This window comes from Giraffa tippelskirchi, chromosome 5 (genome assembly GCF_054371585.1).
Source record: "Giraffa tippelskirchi isolate mGirTip1 chromosome 5, T2T-mGirTip1v1.2.pri, whole genome shotgun sequence".
Taxonomy (NCBI): Eukaryota; Metazoa; Chordata; class Mammalia; order Artiodactyla; family Giraffidae; genus Giraffa; species Giraffa tippelskirchi.
In genome coordinates this window covers 168,231,883-168,237,882 of record NC_137279.1, presented here as the reverse complement: position 1 = coordinate 168,237,882, position 6,000 = coordinate 168,231,883, and positions in this window count along the sequence as shown.

The window sequence follows — 6,000 nt, the reverse complement described above, 5'->3', positions numbered from 1 at the left end:
TTCTTTGGCACTCAGCTTTCTTCACCGTCCAACTCTCACATCCATACATGACTCCTGGAAAACCCATAGCCTTGACTAGACGGACCTTTGTTGGCAAAGTAATGTCTCTGCTTTTTAACATGCTATCTAGGTTGGTCATAACTTTCCTCCCAAGGATTAAGCGTCTTTTAATTTCATGGCTGCAATCACCATCTGCAGTGATTTTGGAGCCCAAAAAAATAAAGTCTGACACTGTTTCCACTGTTTCCCCATCTATTTGCCATGAAGTGATGGGACCTGATGCCATGATCTTAGTTTTCTGAATGTTGAGCTTTAAGCCAACTTTTTCATTCTTCTCTTTCACTTTCATCAAGAGGCTTTTTAGTTCCTCTTCACTTTCTGCCATAAGGGTGGTGTCATCTGCATATCTGAGGTTATTGATAGTTCTTCCGGCAATCTTGATTCCAGCCTGTGCTTCTTCCAGCCCAGCGTTTCTCATGATGTACTCTGCATATAAGTTAAATAAGCAGGTGATAATATACAGCCTTGACGTACTCCTTTTCCTATTTGGAACCAGTCTGTTGTTCCATGTCCAGTTCTGACTATTGCTTCCTGACCTGCATACAGGTTTCTCAAGAGGCAGGTCAGGTGGTCTGGTATTCCCATCTCTTTCAGAATTTTCCACAGTTTATTGTGATCCACACAGTCAAAGGCTTTGTCATAGTCAATAAAGCAGAGATAGATGTTTTTCTGGAACTCTCTTGCTTTTTTGATGATCCATCGGATGTTAGCAATTTGATCTCTGGTTCCTCTGCCTTTTCTAAAACCAGTTTGAACATTTGGAAGTTCACAGTTCACATATTGCTGAAGCCTAGCTTGGAGAATTTTGAGCATATCTTTACTAGCGTGTGAGATGAGTGCAATTGTGCGGTAGTTTGAGCATTCTTTGGCATCGCCTTTCTTAGGGATTGGAATGAAAACTGACCTTTTCCAGTCCTGTGGCCACTGCTGAGTTTTCCAAATTTGCTGTCATATTGAGTGCAGCACTTTCACAGCATCATCTTTCAGGATTTGAAATAAGTCAGCTGGAATTCCATTACCTCCACTAGCTTTGTTCGTAGTGATGCTTTCTAAGGCCCACTTGACTTCACATTCCAGGATGTCTGGCTGTAGGTGAGTGATCACACCATCGTGATTATCTGGGTTGTGAAGATCTTTTTTGTATAGTTCTTCTATGTATCCTTGCCACCTCTTCTTAATATCTTCTGCTTGATGAATAGGAAGGACTTTTCAGATTCCATAATCTCTCCCCTTCTCCCCACCCATTCAGGTCAAGGGGTATTAACAGCCCAGATAGGTTCCTGAACTATCCCTTGTTTTCCTCTATACCCCACCCACATGTTTGAAATTAGTCCCCTTGAGAATAAACCTTTGTCTAATTATCCTAATCTGAGTATGTCATCTGTTTCCTTTTGAGACTATCTGATAAAGCCTAGAAGCAGGTTAGGAGCTTGCTCTAAGGATAAGGAAGGGGGAAAAAAACAAACCCAAGCAGAGGGAGCAGCATGAGCAATGAAAAAGAGGCATGAAAATATTGTATTTTTGTTTAATTCCCTTTATTGGTGAAGGACATATTGCTAAATCCAATGTTCCGTTCTCAGTCCTATTCTTACTAGATTTATCAGCAGCATTTAACCAATTTATTGCTCTCTCTTTCTTGGGACAAATGTGTCACTTGGCCTCCATGACATTGAGCTCTTTTGGTTCTTGTTCTTCCTCTGGCTAGGGCTTCCCAGGTGGTGCAGTGGTAAAGAATCTGCATGTAAGGCAGGAAGTACGGGTTCATGAGGGTTTGATCCCTGGGTGGGGAAGATCCCTTGGAGAAGGAAATGGCACCCCACTCCAGTATTCTTGCCTGGAAAATCCTATGAACAGAGAAACCTGGAGGGCTACAGTCCACGGGGTCTCGAAAGGGTTGGACCCTACTCAGCAACTAAACAATAACTTCCTTCGGCGACTCTTTTTTAGTCTTCTCTTCTGGTTCTCTCTTATTTTCCCGATGTCTTCATCTCCCTGAAGGTGAATCTTGGAGTCCCAAGGACTATCTTTGGTTCTCTTGTCAACACTAACTCTCCATCATCATCCAGTAAATTTCTATCTTTGATCTAGATCTCTCCTCCAAGTTCAGACTCATATATCCAACCTAACTAGAGATAGGAGTGGTGTCTGGAGCTGACTCCTCATACCAATTGTTACATTTTCAGGAATTTTTTCAGCCTCTTGTCAAACACAGCCATTACTGAAAAGGGTGAAAGAGTCATACGATCTGAATGGGTATCAGAGTATTGAGTATTAAACATAGTCATTACTAAAAATTAAAATTATGTACATTTTAAAAATAAATTGTCTTAAAAATAAATTAAAAATTAATCACTTTCTAATTATTTCAGTATATTTTATTATTTTTTTATACTCTTGGGGTTATTTCCATCTATTCTCCTGGTATTATGGGAACACTACATAATGGTGTGCTACTCTTGCATCCCTTCCTAACTCCATGTTCAGTGACATCAAGTTGGTAGCTTGAAATCAACCATGGTGAGAGTATTATACAACAGAAATTGACAAATGCTATCAATGAGAGTTTGGTTTATTGCTTTGTTGACTGCCTAGACTTAAGAAAGTGATGGGAAGGGCTTCCCTTGTGGCTCAGTGGGAAAGAATCTGCCTGCCAATGTAGGAGACACAGATTCGATCCGTGGTCCAGGAAGATCCAACATGCTGTGGAGCAACTAAGCCCCTGCACCACAACTATTGAGCCTGTCTCTAGAGACCAGAAGCTGCAACTACTGAGACCATGTGCTGGAACTACTGAAGCCCACATGATCTAGAGCCCATGCACCACAACAAGAGATGCTACGGCAATGAGAAGCTCTTGCACCGCGACTGGAGTGCAGCCCCACTCTGTGCAACTAGAGAAAAGCCCGCACAGCAATGAAAACCCAGCACAGCTAAAAATAAATAAATAATTTTTTAAGTGATAGGAAAATATTAATAATGCAAAATAAATTTGCAGTGTATTGTGTCTAGCTATTATATTGTAAATAACTTTAAAACTTGAGGAAATATTCTTCTAGTATTGGAAAACTATTAACTATTAACCCATTCAGTCACTTATGTCTCTGTAGTGAATTCTAACATGTCTTTATTGTTTCACTTTCATTTCAACATTAATGCAAATGAAAATATCAGCAAACATTCATCCTAGAACTATACGCATTCAGCAATTCAGCCATTAGTTGGCTACCAATACAAGTTTGGCAAAAATTGAATAAAGCATTCTGTAAGTATAAATTGGCCGTGTGGAATTTACAATAAGGAGTATTGTATATTTTATTATTATTTGTGAATCATTTGCTATGCATCATTTATACCAGAAAGCTTTATAACAAACTGATATGAAATACACACACACACACACACACACACACACACAGACTTACACACAGCTTTTTTCCCTAGAGAGCCAGTTGTTAAACATTTACCAGCATACCACTGCTAACAGGCAACTCAAACTTAACATGTTCAAAACTTAACTCTTGATTTCCCATTCCAAACCAGTTGTCCCTGCAGAATGATGGTGTCTTCATTTCAATTAATAGCAACTTCACCCTTCCAGTGCCTCTGACCAAAAACTATAAAATCATCCGTGACTCTTTTGTTTCTCTCAAACCTTACATCCAACCTGTCAAGAAATCCTTTTGCCTCTACTTTCAAAATACATTCAGAATCTGGACTACATCCCACTGCTTCCACTGCCATCACTTTGATCTAAGACTCTATGTTGCCCCCCTCCCCCCGGGATGACTGCAATAGCCTTCTGACTAATTTCCTATTTCAATACTGCAGTCAGACTGATTCGGTTAAAATAGAAATGTCATTCCCGTGCTTAAAACTCTTCAATGGCTTCCCACCTCACTCAGATTCCAAGCCTGTGTCTTTATAGCGGCTATTAAGTCTCTGCCCCACTCCTATCCCATTACCTCTCTAACCTCATGCCCTGTTATTCCTCCCCTCCCTCACTCCACTGCAGCTACACTAGCCTCCTTACTGTTCTCCAAACACATCATTTCCTGCCTCAAGGCCTTTTACTTGTTTTCTCTACCTGGAATGTTACTTTTCTTCAAGTTTTCTCTCGTTTGCTCTCTTTTTTCTAATCTTTGCCCAAGACACTTTTCTAGTGAGAATTCCTGATCTTTGAAATAACGTTGCAATCCCTTCCCACTACCACCACATTCTCTATCCCTCTCTTGCTTGTCACCATCTAATGTACTGTATGTTCCATATTATAAATTTTAATTATTATCCTTTCCTGCCCCCATTAGAATGTAAGCGCAAGAATTTTTTTGTCTGTTTTATTAACTACTATATTCCTGGCCATGAAATTAATGTCTTATACATAGTAGGTATTCAACAATTTGTTGAACAAACGAAACATTAATAAGTATTCTGGGCTGTGCTATGCTAAATCACTTAGTCATGTCTGACTCTTTGCAACCCCATGGACGGTGGCCCACCAGGATCCTCTGTCCATGGGGATTCTCCAGGTAAGAATACTGGAGTGGGTTTCCATGCCCTCCTCCAGGGGAAATCTTCCCAACCCAGGGATTGAACCCAGGACTCCTGCATTGCAGGTGGATTCTTTACCAGCTGAGATACCAGGGAAACCCAGAAGTATTCTAAATACCCATAAGAAGCTTCTTTGAGCTTATTATAGGAAAGAGGAGTATGGGGGATCCAGGATTGAGTCCTCTACTCCTCCAGATGCTCAGCTGAGACTATGGGTGCATTTGTCTGTGCCTGGAGGTCTCATGTTTGTGGCAATGGTCTACCTAGAAACATCTGTGCTCCTTCAGAAACACCAAAAATTTATAGTGGACTGAAAATAAAATGATAAAATATATGGGTGTGTGCTAAGTTGCTTCAGTCATGTTCGACTGAACTGCAACTTATGGACTATAGCCTGCCAGGCTCCTCTGTCCATGGAATTCTCCAGGCAAGAATACTGGAGTGGGTTGCCATGCCCTCCTCCAGGGGATCTTCCCAACCCAGGGATCAAACCCGCATCTCTTATGTCTCCTGCATGGGCAGGCAGATTCTTTACCACTAGCACCACCTGGGAAACCTGATAAAATATATACTGTTGGCTGAAATCAACATTTCATATTAGATTCCAGTATAGACAAGTAGTAAAAGTCACCAGAACATTTAAGAAAAATGAGTATTTACTGGATAGCAAGCTTGTGCCAGGGAGCACAGAGATGATTCAAGTACGATGGGGTGATAGACCATGGAAACAGACAACTACACAATATTATCATCAGCTCACTAACAGGAAAATGTCCTAAGTACAAAGGCAACAGAGAGGAGAGGATGATTAAGTGCAGCCACAGAGGAGGATGTCATCTGAGCTGGGTTCTGAAGCATGAACAGGAAGGAGGGAAATGCCCAGTGAGAAATTTACAAGTGAAATTTACAAATTCACTACACTTTTTCCCCTCTCTGCTTACTAGAAATGCCTAGGTATCTGGATTGTAACAGGAAATAGGTTGGCCAAGCTTGCAAAACTCCCAAGTTTTGTGGGGCAGAATTTGAGAACACCTGGTGATTGGGACATGCAAGGAAGGGCTGAGTGAAAGGGACAGGTGGCAGGAAGCGAGACCAAAAGATTCACAAGGGCAGGGCAGAGAAGAGGGGACCATTTTATTCCACAGGACCCATCGCAGCCTCAAGACTCCCACAAGACATGGGGAAGGAGGAGTATGAAGGCAGGAATACTTTGTTTTTGCCTTGGCCCTTGCCTAGAGCAGCCGTTTTCCTATTCTCCACATCTCCTTAAAATGTTGTCTACTTCTAAAGAGAGAAGCTGCCCTGGTGTACAGAAAGATCTCATGTTCTGAATCTGAAGGCCCGGATTTGAGTCCTATCAACTGTATAACCTTATTTCCCACTTCAAAACCT